Source organism: Canis lupus, chromosome 4, assembly GCF_048164855.1.
Source record: "Canis lupus baileyi chromosome 4, mCanLup2.hap1, whole genome shotgun sequence".
Taxonomy (NCBI): Eukaryota; Metazoa; Chordata; class Mammalia; order Carnivora; family Canidae; genus Canis; species Canis lupus.
Genome location: NC_132841.1, coordinates 29104487 through 29119648, shown reverse-complemented (window position 1 = coordinate 29119648; position 15162 = coordinate 29104487).

Below are 15162 nucleotides of genomic sequence, written 5' to 3'. Positions count from 1 at the left end.
TCCATCCACACCCCCATCCACCACCCCCCAAGGCCTCGAAGGAGGGGTGGGCAGTGAGGAGCAAATGGCTGGGATGAAATGCATTCTGCTGGCAATTGCCTTCATTGCCAGCCATAAAAATACATCTATATTTAAATATGCTGGGATAATTCTTAAGTTTTATTAGTACTTAAATATTTTGGCATGTTTATTTCTCCTGGAACAATTATGGAGGTTTCATTGTTTTACTCACAAAAAAGAGACTAAATCTCCTTTTACAATAACCCCCTGACAGGCTGAATGTGGCACTCTCTCGAGCGCGGGTCCCATTACGGCCTTGTCTGCTGCAGGGGCAAAACCCGGAGGGTGGAGGGGGTTCCGACAGGCCCCCTGTGCTATGTGGCCCTGGATGGCACCTGTTTGTCCCTCGGGCCTGCTCTCGCCTCCCCTCGGGGGGGGGGGGCCTGCCTGGGTGGAGCGTGTGTGCTCCAGCAAGCCCACGCTGAGCTCGGCCATGGGCCGCTCAAGGAGGAGACCGCAGCGGGGATGAAAGCGCAGCTGGGGCGCCCGGGCCTTCCTCCGCTGGGGCCTGGGAGTTGCCGTCTACACGGCAGCCATCACCTCCCAGCCCTGGCTGCTGTCCCTGCTGTCCTACCCGCCCTCCTCCTGCACCTGCAGACCTGCTGTGGGGAGGCCTCTCGGCTCCCACCAGCCTTTGCAAGCACCACGGCATTCAGGGCTTCCTGCATGCTGGCCCCACTTTCGTAAACAATCTCTTACTGATTCCTTCTCCCTCACCCCACCTGAGTGAGCCAGCTGTCTTCGACGGGGACCCTGAGACACACAAAGCCCTCGGTGCCTTTGCCGCTGAGGAAGTACTCTGACTCCAAATACATGGCACTTTGGTTAATGGTCCTAACAACCCTGTAAGTTGAGAGGGCAGGGCTGCTTTCCCCCTTTTGACTGATGAAGACACCAAGGCCCAGAGGGGTTGCCTGCCCTTCCCAAAGTCACACAGCCAGTAAGAAAAGGAGGCCGACTGAAACCCAAGGCCCCTGAACACAAGCTCCACATTCTCCCCACCTCGTCACAGCTGGCTGTGGTAGGCGGTTTGATAGAGTGACAAAGGCTCGTCCAGGCCAATCCTCCTTCCAGCCTGGAGGAGATCCCATGCTCACCTGCTGCCCAACTGTGGGTCTCCTTCCTGGAGCAGTGGGGGTACAGCAAGAGGGAAGAGAAGCTTGGTGACAGAGGAGCCTGAGGCCTGGCCCGTCCCCACTTCAGCTGCGTGAACTTGCGCAAGTTACGTAAACTCTCTGGGCCTCCGTCTCTCATTTGTACCATGGAGACAATACTTGCTTGCCATTGTCTTGCTCAGAGCCGTAATGACCACTCCACTCTCAGTGTGACAATCAGAGACTTACTGAGTACGTACCATGTGGCTGGGACTGTTATTCTAAGTGCTTTCTGTGCAACGTCCAGAGGAGGCAACTACTGTTATTATCCCATTTAACAAGAGGGATCTTTCCCCTCATCCCACTGCTGGGATGAACACAGGCCATCAGGCCCCAGAGCCTACCCTCCAATCCTCATAGAGGAGGAGCTGGAGGGCCTCTCAGAGTACATCCAACCCAGGTGGCTTTATAGGTGAGCATGTGAGCCCAAACAGGGTAAGCGCCACAGCCAGTATTACACAGTAATGGGGACCCAGGGCTTCAGCCCCTAAATCCATGGTTTGTTTCTTGTGGAGTCACCAAAATACAACCAACCAAAGATTGCCATTTGCGATCCACTTCTCTGAGTGGTGGGTCTCTGCTTCATTCCTCTTCCACGTGGATGAAGGACCACTGACCGCTGTTCAGCAACAGCATCCCGGCAGGCCCCGGGGCCCCCTGCATGCCAGCAACGTGGCAGGTGTTTGCCCTTCCAGGATGGGGCTGAGCCCAGGCGGAGTGCTTTTCTTGTAAACAGATGGGCTGCGCCACCCGGAGGTCCAGCTTGCCGGAGAGGCAGCCCGCACCCACCCCAGGGTGAACGCTGACCCCAGGCCTATCGAGGGTGGGAGAAGCCTGCCCTAGCTGAGGAAAGGGAGGGATGAAAGCCCGGCTCTGAGGTCAAATGGTGTGCAGGTTAAGTGACATGTGCCGCAGACACTCCAGGCTCCCATGTCCGACTCTGGCAAGAGCAAACCGTGTGGCTTTGGGTGATCTCCTTCTCTCCTGTGAGCCTCATTCTTCATCCGTAAGATGGGACAACCATAAGGGCACATGACTTAAAGGCAGGCGTGGTACTCAAATGTCCAACGAGGAACACAGAGGGCACTGACCTATCAGGACCAATGCCAGCCACAGCCACCTCTCCTGGAGCCAACTGAGTTGATCGTCAAGAGTCAGAGAGAAATGCGCACAATGGGTCCTACGACAGGTGCTCCATAAACCGGGGCCACTGTTTTATTTGTAAATTTCAAAAGCTCCGGTTTCCTCCGGGTTGTGACATTTTCGACATTTCAATCCTTTACTGCGCGAGGCAGAAATTTCATTACTGCGGCTTTAGGTGCAGGAAAATGCCAACCACTGTGTGGGGAGATTTAATTCAATCCTTCAAACACTGACTGAGCAGCCCCTCTGCGCAGCACTGTGGGCCAGGCGGAGGGGAAGAGAGCAGCCTCTGTTCTCAGGAGACCCCAGATCGGGGGAGAAGCCACACAAACAAGCCTGGGTAAACCAGTCAGGAAGAAAGAAATGCTTGGAAGGAAACAGAAGTCTGCACAGAACATTGGAACAGAATCCAGGCTTTGAGGACTTTTTCCACTTTTCTGGCTGTGTGACCTTCGGCAGGTCAGTTCGTCAGCCCCATCCAGACCTCGTCGGTAGATGGGGACATTAGTATTTATCCCCAAAGGTTGCTATGGGGTCTATCTGAGGTCCTGCTCGAGTGAAGCAGCTGGCATGGGGTTCAGACACCATCTTCTCTCCTCTCAACACCCCGTTGACCAAGGGTTGTAGGGAAAGGAAACCTCACTCGGATTTGGGTATCTGGAAAGGCTTTGTAGAGAAGGTGGCCTGGAGCTGTCTCAAAGCATAGGAGAGGCCTTGAGGGGTGGAGAAGGCCCAAGGAACCACCCATGGGAAGGCGCAGAGGTGGGAAGAAGGGTACACTGACCCCAGAGAGAAACCACAGGCAGCAGAGAAGCACAGGGTCCCTTAACGAGTGAGTGGAATCTTAAAGAAGTGGACAGTGAGAGCCAGTGCTCCGTGGCTTTTCACTGACTGTTCTTGTGAATGCATCATAATTTCAAGTGGGATAATGATTTTCCTCTAAAGAATGTCACATGATCTGAGTCAGGAAGCAACCCCCCTCGCCCCCCAGAAGCTACCTTGTGGATCCTGCCCGTGAAGAACCAGAGAAGGAGCTCTAAGTGGGGTGGAGGGGGTGGAGGGCCCAGGGTTGGGGGGTGGGGGCCCCGGGTGGAGGGCCCAGAATGGGGGGATTGGAGAGCCCGGGGTGGGGGGTGGGGGCCCAGGGTGAAGGGAGTGGAGAGCCCAGGATGGGGCGGAGGAGGGCCCAGGGTAGGGGTTGGAGGGCCCAGGGTGGAGGGGTTGGAGGGCCCAGGGTGGGAGGTGGAGGCCCCGTGGTGGAGGGGGTGGAGGGCCCGGGGTAAGGGGATGGGAGGGTGGAGGGCCTGGGGTGGAGGGGTGGAGGGCCTGGGGTGGGGAGGGTGGAGGGTCCCGGGTGGAGGGGGTGGAGGGCCCGGGATGGGGGCTTGGATGGGGAGGCCCCAGGGCAGGCTCACCACAGGGTGGGATGTGGACCGGCCAGGCATCCTTTCCAGGAGGAGCACTTGGGCAGGGGAGTCTGGCTCCTGCTGGTCTGGACCACTGGTCCCCCTTCCCCTAGCCTGGGATTTACTGGGAAGCGAGGGAGGGTGTGGGTGCCGAGGGGTGAAGAACACCAGGAGGCTTGGGGAGGGAAGAAGAAAATGCTCAGTTCTTGCTCAGGTGGCACAGCAGGTGCCCCCCAGACCTCTGGCCCCGTGGAGCTGTCTTGGCCTTGGTTCTTTCTCCTAGAAATTAGTCCGTGACCTCAGCCCTGGCGCCCTGTCAGCCCCACTTCGGGAAGCCCAGAAAGGAAGCCAGCGGTGGAGCTTCCTTTGCCAAAGGAGCCCCCCAGCTCCCAGATGTGGCCCCCTGGACAGAGCTGGGGGGAGAGAAGGAGAGAGCGAACACCTGGCGTGTCCAGTGGGGACAGCCGCTGTAGTCCCGGCCTCCTCGGCTCCTCCGTCTCACGCTGGAGACCTAATTCCAACCCCCTGCGACCCCTGGTCCCCCAGCCCCAGGGCCCTGGCTTCTCAGCTGAGCACAGAGGGCAGCGGCCCAGCCCGGCGGGCGCTCTCAGCGTGGCTGTGAGTCTGAACCCAGCATGGAGCCAGGAAGGAAGTGGGCTCTAGTCCCTCCCGGCCCGTCCATTTTACAGATGGTGAGACTGAGGCCACCCAGAGGTGCAGCCAGATGGAGCCGAGCCCCGATGACAGCTAAGAACCCATGGCTCCTACTCCCAGAGCTCCCCGTCCTCCGCAGGCTTGTTATTCGGGACCCCCGAGTTCAAGGAATCCGTCCCCCTCCCTCGCCTCTGATGCAAAGTGTCAGGGGTCGGTGCCTATTTCCAGAGAGGGGACCCACAGCTCTCGTTAGGCTTCTTGATGGTTTGCATCCTCATCTCCCAAAATGTCTTAAGGAAAAACACAAAGTCGCACAGGCACGCTCCGCTGTGCTCTGCTGTTCTGCACCCCAGCCTCGAGGCAGGGAGCCCACCGCCCCCCTCGCAGCCTCGAGGCAGGCCCTATATTCAGTCTGGAAGTCTGCTGTCTTCACAAGTGACAGCAGGCTCCCCTCCGTGTCTCTGACACGTTTTCCCGGGCCCAAAGTAGGGGTGCTAACTCATGCTTGCTCACATCTCCTCTTCGAGTTCATCCTACATGAGGGCCCCGGCTCCCCCTGCCCCCCTACCCCCGGAGCCCCGGAACCCGCGGTGGAGCTGAGCTGCCCCAGGAAGCGGCCAGAACACCACCACCGCATCCGCCTCCTTCCCTGTTTCTCTCCGAAAGCCAGGAAAGCTTTGGGATCATCGGGGGTGGCCTCCGCTTTCCCTTGAGGGGAAGATGAGGCCCCAAAAGGGCAGGACCATTCTCTACCTGTCCTAGAGGTCGAGTATCAGGGAAATCCTGCGGGCTGCTGGGTACGGCAGAGATCTTCCTCCACCAGGAAGCCCCAGGCCGTTGACCTGTTGGGGTTCAGCATTGTGAGCGCGAAATGGGGGGCCAGGGTGGGGCAGCTGGCCGGGGCTGCTCCTGTGGGCTGCAGGCTGTGGACTCCCACTGCCGTGGCTACAACCTGCGTGGAGAACCGTGTGAGCCACGCACCGATGGCCTTGGTCAAGCTGGGCTCTATAAGGATCACGGAAGGACCCAACTCAGCACGGATTCCTTCATTAAACTGGTATTTATTAAGTTATTCTAAGAAGTTTACACGCCAGGGGCTGGCAAAACGGTGGTGACCAAGGTAGACTCTGGAGTCTCGAGACCTGGACTCTCGTGGAGAAACAGCACGCATGAGCTTCCACCTGTGGGAGGAGACCTGGGTGAGGCTCCGTGCACAGCCCATGGCAGTGCAATCACACTCAGCCACGCAGGGATGATGTGCAGCGGCACCTGCTATCAACTCCCAGGTCCTTCTCCTTGCTCGCTTAGTGGGGAAACCCGCAGCCCCGCGCCCTGGCAGAGCCCTCCCTCCCTGTCCTCCTTCCCTCCTTCCTTCAGTGTTTAATAGGCACCATATGCTGGAGAAGATGCTGGGAATGCAGAAGGGGCTTCTAGGAAGGAAGCCGACTGGAAGCCAGATCGTTCTAATGCACGGTGACAGCAAGCCCAGGGCATCACGGGAGCACAGAAGAGGGGCCCCAGCTCACACCACAACATCCTGGTGAGCCTCCGCAGGGAAGAGGTGCTACGGCTCCTTCCTTCACCTTGCTGAGCGCCTGCTGCGTTCTGGGCGTGGAGGGCCATGCACCTGGCCCTCTGGGCTCGCCTTGAGGGCCTGGTTACCGTTGGTTATTTCCCTTTGCATCAGGCAGGTCCTGGACCCTCTGCTCTGTGCCCATTACCCCTGGCTCTTCTGGGCAGAGCTGGGCTCTCATCCCCCTCCACGGGGAAATATTTTCTGCTTGGAATCCCTCGGCATTCCAGTCACGTATCTGGTGTTCCGATACCTCCGAGAGCACAGCCCCGAGGAGGACCGTCTACCTGTCTCTGTGCCTGCCCTGCCCAGGGCCTGCCCCCAGTGACCCACCGCACATGGAGTCCCACAGGGGTCCATCTGTCCCTCTCAGAGCCACTTCAGTGTCCTGCCATGTCACAAGGGCAGGCAAGGACTGAGGTTAAGCAGGAAGAATGACTTCTGGGTTGAATCCAAAGGAAGTATTTTCCCCAATGTCCAGAGGTGTGTCTCCTGCCCTGCTCCTGTATCACCCCATCATTGAGGTGTCCTTAGCTGATGGCGCTGGGGTCTTAAATTGTGTTGACTCTATATGTCTTTTGTGTGATCCAGAAGTGAAATCAGTCAAATCTGTTAATTAAATAACATTCAGGGATCCCTAGGTGGCTCAGCGCTTTAGCACCTGCCTTCAGTCCAGCGCATGATCCTGGAGTCCCGGGATCGAGTCCCGCACCGGGCTCCCTGCGTGGAGCCTGCTTCTCCCTCTGCCTGTGTCTCTGCCTCTCTCTCTGTGTCCCTCATGAATAAATAAATAAAATCTTTAAAATAAATAAATACCATTCAGCCATGGGATGGCTTAAATAATATAAGCAAGACGGACACTGCCCTTAGTGATAGGCATTTGATATTCTTAAATTAAGACTTTACTAATTCCAAACCAAATTTCAATGAAAAAAATGAAAACTGCCAATTTCCCACTTACCAATTTCCAAGTTGTTCAAATAGAGTAACACAATCAAAACGAAAACAGGTTTTATGCCCCTCGAGACAGTGTCTGGTGGTGGAAGTATAAATACTTTTCATTGTGGATTTGCTGTGTGACCCTGGGCAAGTCACTCCACCTCTCTGCTTTCGTCTCCTCATCTATCAAATAGGGTATTCCCCGCACTGTGAGGAACAGCAAATGAAATAAGAAAAGTAAGGGTGGGTTTGATGTGGTATTATTTGATCACTTGTTTGATTGCTTTATTTCTTTGTAGCCCTCTTGGAACCACTCGGTTTTGGAGCCTGGGACAAACAGCAAATGAGGGGTCACTTCTCACTGCCTTAATCTCACAGGGACACCCAATTTCTAAGAGCTGAGAAATGGTCTTCCCTATAGGGGGCCCCGGGGGAGGAGAGGAAGTTCCCACACTTTAAGTGCAAGATTTCTACACTTCTACATCCAAGGCCAAACGCAATTTTCAAGGGGCCCGGAGTTTGTTCCTGAGTTTGGGATGAAAGGAACAATAGACAGGTTTACCTTCAAAAGCCAACCCTGGTTTCCGTGGCTTCCTCACTGCATCCGGAGCCATTGCTTTGAATTATACATGAGGCGCTCGCAGGGGCTGTGATGATTTTTCAAATATTTCTCTAATTGATGAGAGAAGCTTTGATAAATAGCTGTAGAACCAGGAACATCTGATCACAAGGAGTCCTGTCTTGTTCCTCCTTGACAGATGTTTATTTGACTTTAAGAAGGGGGGGGGGCAGGGTCCAAAGGAACTACTTCTCCCTCCTGGAACTTTTATTGTATTGAGGGGAAACCAGATAAAATAGAAAGTCTATGGTTTTGTTTTTATATCCCAACGTAGAGAGCTCTCCAAGGTCTCAAGTCTGGTGCCTGCCATCATCCAGACAGGGAGTATGGAGCAGGCCGCCGAAGACCCTGTCCTGTCAGCCCGAGTTCTTGCTTTCCCATGACGTTCTCCTTGTGGCTGCCAAAGGGGGAGAGACAAAATATCTAAGAAGCAGATGCACAGGCACCAACCAACCAAAACACCAGAACGGGCATCAACAATGAGCCGAAGCAGGGGCCTGCTAGGCCAGGCACTCACTTTTACTGCTGGACAGTGGTGGGGTCCAAGGGCCCAGGAGAGGGGAGAGCAGCAGCAGAGGGGCTGAGTTGGGAGCGGGGAATGTGTAAAGGGCAATATAACCCAGGGGAGCCTTCCACAGAGGCGGGCTTTTTGCTAATGGAATAGAGATATTTCAATACTGTCAAAATTGGTGTGCCTAACCCCGTGCTGTTCTTGATGAACACCTCCCATGCTCCCCCTCTCCAGGATGGTACATCCCAATCTCAATCCGGCATTTAACATCCTTCTCTATCTCATTCCCCCCTCCCTGGGTTTCCCACCTCATCTCCCACAATTCCTCCTCATTCCCCAACTCCCCGAGTTCTAGGTACCTTGGTCTCCCATCTCAAGCCCAACCACGCCCATTCACTCTGTATTATCACAACATTGTCATCAATGTCTCATGTAGAATTTAATGTACTCCAATGTGATCTTTCTAACCTGTGTACACATTTACCTATATGTGATGTTGGTCCAACAAGTGAGCCTTGGTTCTCATTCCTGCTTGCTATTGTAAGACCCCCAGGCTCTCATTCCCCTGCCCATCCTACTGCCTCAGTTATTTCTGCAGTTAGAGTGCAGCTCAGTCATCAGAGTGTGCTCACCAAAAGCCTTTATTGGAGGGTCCCCTGGCTCCCAACTTCCATGCTGAGGAACCTTATGTCTTCTCTCCACATGGCTCATCTGGTGAGTGTGTGAGAAGGAAACAGGCATGCAGGGGGTCATGTCCATTCAGACTGCTATAACAAAAACACTGTAGACTGGGTGGCTTAAACAGCAAGCATTTATTTCTCACAGTTCTGGAGACTAGGGAGTTCAAGATTGAGGCATGGGCAGATTAGGTATCTGGTGAGGGCCAGCTTTCTGGTTCATAGATGACCATCTTTTCCCTGTGTCTTTGCATGGTGGAAGGAGAAGGGAGTTCTCTGGAGTCTCTTTTATATGGGCATAAATCCCATTCATTTGGCCCTCTGCCCTCATAATCACCTCCTAAACCCTCCCCTCCTCCAAATACCATCACACTAGAGATTAGATTTCAATATATGAATGGGCTAAGGGGGCACAAATATTCATTCTGTAGCCCAGAACTTACCTCATACCATCGCTTTTGTTCTTGCTGCTTTGAGGTCTACCACATACAGAAAGCACATCTTCACCTACAAGCCACATGTTTTACAAAGGCTGGCTTGTATAAGGAAGCCTGTGTTTTTCAGGATTACTATGATAAGATGGATGAGTACAATTCCAGGTGTGTTAGCAAGCCCCCTCTATGTCTAGGCAACATCCTTCAAGATGGCTTTATGAGGATCAAAGGCTACTGTCTGATTCCCTCCTGGGCAGGAAGAAAGAAGAGAGGATGTTATTTTTTAAGCTCCCTCAAAACTAAAAGCCACAGACACCATATAGGATAAGTAAAAAGGAAATATTACAAATGACTCCATGCATATAAATTCAATAGCTTAAATGAAATGGACCAATTTTTTAAAGCAATAAATTAAAAAAAAAACTCCCCTAGGAAGAAATAGATAACCTGAATAGTCCTACATTTATTAAAGAAATAGATTTTCAGTTTAAAAATCTGCCATAAAAGAAAACTCCAGGCCAAGATGATTTCACTGCCATATTCTACTTTAAACAAGAAATAATATCAATTCTATATAACCATTTCCAGAAAACATAAAGAAAATACTTCACAGTTCATTTTATAAAGCCACCATTATTCTAATATCAAAACTATATAAAAAACAGTACAGAGAGAAAGAGAAAACTGTATAGATCAATATCCCCCATTAATATGCAAATATACTCAACAAAACATTAGCAAATCAAATCCAGCAATATATAAGAAAACTACATCATAACCAAATGAGATTTATCTCAGAAATGCAAGACTGTTTCAATATTTGAAAATTATTCAATGCAAGTTATTATATCAATAGGTTAAAGAATAAAAGTCATGCAAACATATCAACTGATACAGAAAAAATAACAAAACTCAACATACATTCATCTTAAAAACTTGCAGCAAACTATGATTAGAAGAGAACTTTAATTAAGGACATCTACAAAAAAAATCATAGTTAACATCAAACTTAACAATAAAGGACTGAATGCTTTCCTCCTAAGAAAGAAAACAGGGCCAAGTTGTTCACTTTCACTGCTATTCAACCTCATACCAGAAGGCCTAGTGCAATAAGACAGGAAAAAGACATCAAAGATGTATAGATTGTAAAAGAAGACATAGAACTATCCCTATTCACAAAGAACATGACTATTGAAAAATCCCAAAGACTTTATACCAAAAACTCCTGATTATTGTGTTTGGCAAGGTTGAAGGATATGAGGTAAACATGAAAAAAAATCAATCATATGTTTATATGCTAACAATAAATAATTGGAAACTAGAATTTCAAAGACCAATACCATTTACAAAAAGTTCCCCAAATTAAATACTTGGCTACAAATCTGAGAAAACATGTATAGGACCTGCATGATAAAAACTACAAAACACTGATGAAAGCAATAACTCCTAAATAAATGGACAGATGTACTGTATTCCAGGAATGGAAGACTCACTATAGTTAAGATGGTAATTCTTCTCAAATTGTTCTTTAGATTTAGTGCACTTCCAATCAAAATCTCTACAGAATTTTTTTGTACATATAGACAAGCTGATTATAGAATTTATAGGAAAAGGAAAGAGAACTAGAATAACTATAACAATTTTGAAAAAAAGAGAATAAATTTGGGGGACTGACTGACACTATTTTAAGACTTAACTCCAAAGCTCCAGCAATGAAGACTGCAGGGCATTGGTGATGGGACAGGCTCACAGATCAATAGAACAGAATAAAAATCTTGGAAATATACACAAATAGGACCAATGGATTTTTGACAAATCCCATGGAAATAGCGATTATCTTTTCAACAAATAGCATCGGAACAATTGGAAACCCTGTTGCAAAAACAAACAAACAAAAACCAAAACCTCATGCCTTCCTTACATAAAATGGATCAGAGATCTAAATGTAAAGTGATAAAACTTTTAGAGAAAAATATAAGAGAAAATCTTCATGTCCTTGAGTTAGGCAAAGACTTCTTAGAATATGACAAAAAAGCCTAATTCATAAAAGAAACCAATAGATAAATTGACCTTCAAAATTAAAAGTTTTTTCCTTATGAAAGAGAATGAAAAGAAGAGCTACAGCCTGTGAGAAAAATGACTATAAATCACATATCCAACAAAGGACTGGTCTCCAGAATTCACAAACAACTCTCAAAACTCAACTGACGGAACAAACAACCCCATAAAAAATTGGGCAAGCGATTTAGACAGACATTTCCCCCAAAGAAGATACACAGATGGCCAGTAAATTCAAGAAATTCAACATAAAACAAAAACACAAGGCACCATTAGAATCTATTAGAATGGCAGAAAACAAAGCAAAACAATGACAAAAACAAAAAACCAAACAAGCAAATGAAAAACCCCACAAATGCTGGTGAGTATGTGGGGCAAATGGGAAACTCTTATACGTCGCTCAGAGAATGCAAACAAGAATCGCCACTCTGGAAACAGTTTGGCAGTTTCTTATGATGCTAAACATACACCTACCACACATCCCAGCAGTCCCACTCCTGGGCATTTACCCAAGAGAAATAAAAACTTGTGTTCATGCAAACAGTGCTCTATTTATAATTGCCAGAACTGGAAACAAAACTAAATGTCCTTCAGTGGGTGAACGGATAAACAAACTGTGGTCCACTCAAGCCCTGGAATACTACTCAGCAATTAAAAAGGAGCCATCGTCAAACGTCAAAATATGCGTGCATCTTGAAGGCATCGTGTCAAGCAAAAAAGCCACCTCGGATGGTTACATATTGTCTGATTCCACTTACAGGATGACATTCTGGGAAGGCAAATTTTAGGGATGGAGATTAGATCTGTGGTTGCATGCGGTCCGGGGGCGGAGGAGGGTTTGACAAAAAGGATAGAGATAAGGGATTTTGTGTGTGTGTGTGGGGGGGGGGTGTAATGGAACCGTTCTGTATGTTGACTGTGGTGATGGTTACATAAATCTATACTTGTATAACTGTATACACACACACACACACACACACACACACACACATACACACCCCCAGCCGTCTCCTCCACCAGTCTATGATGGCCACATTAATTTCATCTTCATCCAGTCCTTCCAGTAAGGTCTCCTGACAAGAGAATCCTTACCCAGAAGCTCCATGAAGACCTTGCAGTCACTGTTCTCAGTGCCCACCCACCAAAGCTGCCAAGGTGTTGTCATGCTCCCCCAGAATCTAGCACTACCTCCCACCACTGCCATCATCATTGCCAAGCACCCAGCCCTACTGGCAAGTCCGCCAGTAGGAAGGTGTCACGCTGGGCTACGCCTCTCACAAGCCTCTGTGCAATAGGGGAGAGATATTTTGTGCTAAAAGGAAAAGGTGTCTGTCCCCTGTTCTGCATCAGACTTTCATAGAGATGTTGCAAAGTATGCCCGATTTACGGAAATTTTTGTAGAAGCAGTTCATGTGTTTTATTTCCTCCCATAGCTGAACCCCTGCCTCCGTTTCCCTCAACCTTGTCCCAAGGCACAGGGCTGAGCTGGGAAAAAACCTGAGTAGGAGATCCCATGCTGTACTCAGACTCAGCCCTCCCTCTTCCCTTAGGGTGAGGGGCCTCCCAGGAGACACAGGGCCCCTCCAAGATATGCATGCTGCAACCCACCTGTATGTCACGTTGCATGGCAAAAGGGGCTTTGAGGATGTAATTAAGGAGATGGAGCTTAAAATAGGGAGAATACCTAAGTTATCTGGTGAGCCTAATCACATGAGCCCTTAAAAGCCAGGAACCCAAAAGCCAAGACAGGAAGAGAAATCAAAGAGATTCAAGTAGGTGAAGGGCCCACTGTGCCGTTGTTGGCTTTGAAATGGAGGGTGGATGTGACAAGGAATGCAAGTGGTCCTGACGGGCTGAGGGAGGCTCCCACAACCACCGCGAAGGAAATGAGAACTTGGCCCCTCATTCTGTCAACAACCTAAATGAACCTGGGAGCAAGCTGCTTCTTCTCTCCTCTAGACAAGAGCCCTGGCCAGTGACATCCTGACCAGCCTGGTGAGATGTGGAGCAGAGAAGCAGGCCCAGCCTCCCCAGATTCCTGACCTATAGAACTGTGAGCCGATCGACTTGTGTACTGAGCCCCTAAGCTTGTGGTACTTTCTATGACAGCAATAGGAAGCTGATGCAGTCATCATGCCGCTAAACTCCTGGCAGGTCCAGCCAACACCCCAGGTTCCCTGGGTCAGCCCGAGCCTCTGAGGTGTCTGCTGTCTCTTCTTTTTTTCCTGCTGTCTCTTCTATGCTCTGTCTTCTAACCCCGCAGCCCCTGTCCCTAGCACCCAAGGGCTGGCTGACGGGTGCCTCACTGAAGCCACCACGGAGGGACTTTCCCGGAACACAAGAATTATTTAATTTGAACAAATACATTCTGGTTCCTCCTTCACAAGCCCCCACAGACACAGCATGATTCACAGCTTAAATTTAGGCAGAGATACAGGCTCCTTGTCAGTCTTCTTTAAGACCTTTCGGGAATGCGGGCGGAATATAAATGGTGGCCAAGGAGAAGTGGGGCAGGCCTAACCTACTTCCTCGGGGACTAGGAGCCAGCCCCTTCCCTTCCCTGCTTCAATGTCATCTGCTGGGACATGAGGGGGTGGTCCAGATGGGCCCCAACTTCCTTCCAGCCTAGGGACCTAGAAATAGAAGATGTCCCCACCCCCACCTTCACCGCCACCAGGCTGCGTTGGCTCCTGAAAAGGAAACCCTGGCTCTGCCGGGAAGTGGCAGTCAGCCCAGTCCAGCGGGGACCCTTCCAGAACAGAAGCCAGCAATGGAATATCCCAGGACATTTTTGGTATTTATTCAGTGCTATGGATTGAATCATGTTCCCTCAAAAGATACGTTGGAGTCCTAGCCCCAGGTCATCTGGGAATGTGACCTTATTTGGAAAGAGGGGCTTTACAGATGTGATCATCTAAGATAAGGAAATTAGGGTGGTCCCAAATCCAGCATGATCGATGTCCTTATAAGAATTAGGGTGGTCCCAAATCCAGCATGACCGGTGTCCTTATAAGATAGGAGAAGCTATCTTGTGATGGCAGAGGTGGAGACAGGAGTGACGCAGCTGTAAGCCAAGGAACACCAAAAACTGGCAGTCACAACCGCCAGCAGCTAGAAGAGGCCGTAAGGATTCTCTCCTACAGGTTTCAGGGCAAGCATGGCCCTGCTGACACCTTGATTTTGGACTTCTAGCCTCCAGATCTACAAGAGTTTTTTGTTGTTTTACAAGAATTTTTGTTGTTTTAAGCCACCCAGTTTGCGGTACTTTGTTACAGTAGTCCTAGAAAACTAATACATCCAGTTAGTCAACAAATATTTATTGAACACCTGCTATGTCCCAGGCACTGGCCTAGGTTCTGGGGCACAACACTAACGCAAACAGAAGTTCATGCCACTGTGAAGTTTTCACAGGATCCTCGTTCTGAGTGAACAAGGAATTTGTCAAAAAGGTACGAATAGGAGTGTAAATAGTGTCCATAGTCTTCCTTATTTATTTGAAATAAAATATGCTATGGGAAGGGCAGGTCATTTTCCAGATAGAATCATAGAATTTCAGAGCTTGAAGGGACATGAAAATTTCTCCAGTCCAAATCCATGATTTCTCCAGTAGAGGAACTTAAGTGTAGAGGGAGGAAGGGCCTGGTCTAAACTGACCCCTCAAGCCAATGCCGTGTGTGCCTGGGTCTCCAGTGGAGTTGGATACTGGACTATGGGGTGAGGTCCATGGCTCATGCTTGGAGGGGGTCTGGGACTGGGGTTTTCTGGGGCCCAACTTTGGAGTCTCCAATAGTGCTGTGATTTGGGGGCCCTGCAGAGACAACAGGAGACTTTTGCGTGGAAGGCACACAGCACACCATCCCAGGCATCTCCCCACTTGGGACTGTGGCAGGGACTTGGGGCAGGAAGGGCATAGGTTAGGGTGATCCTTCAGTCA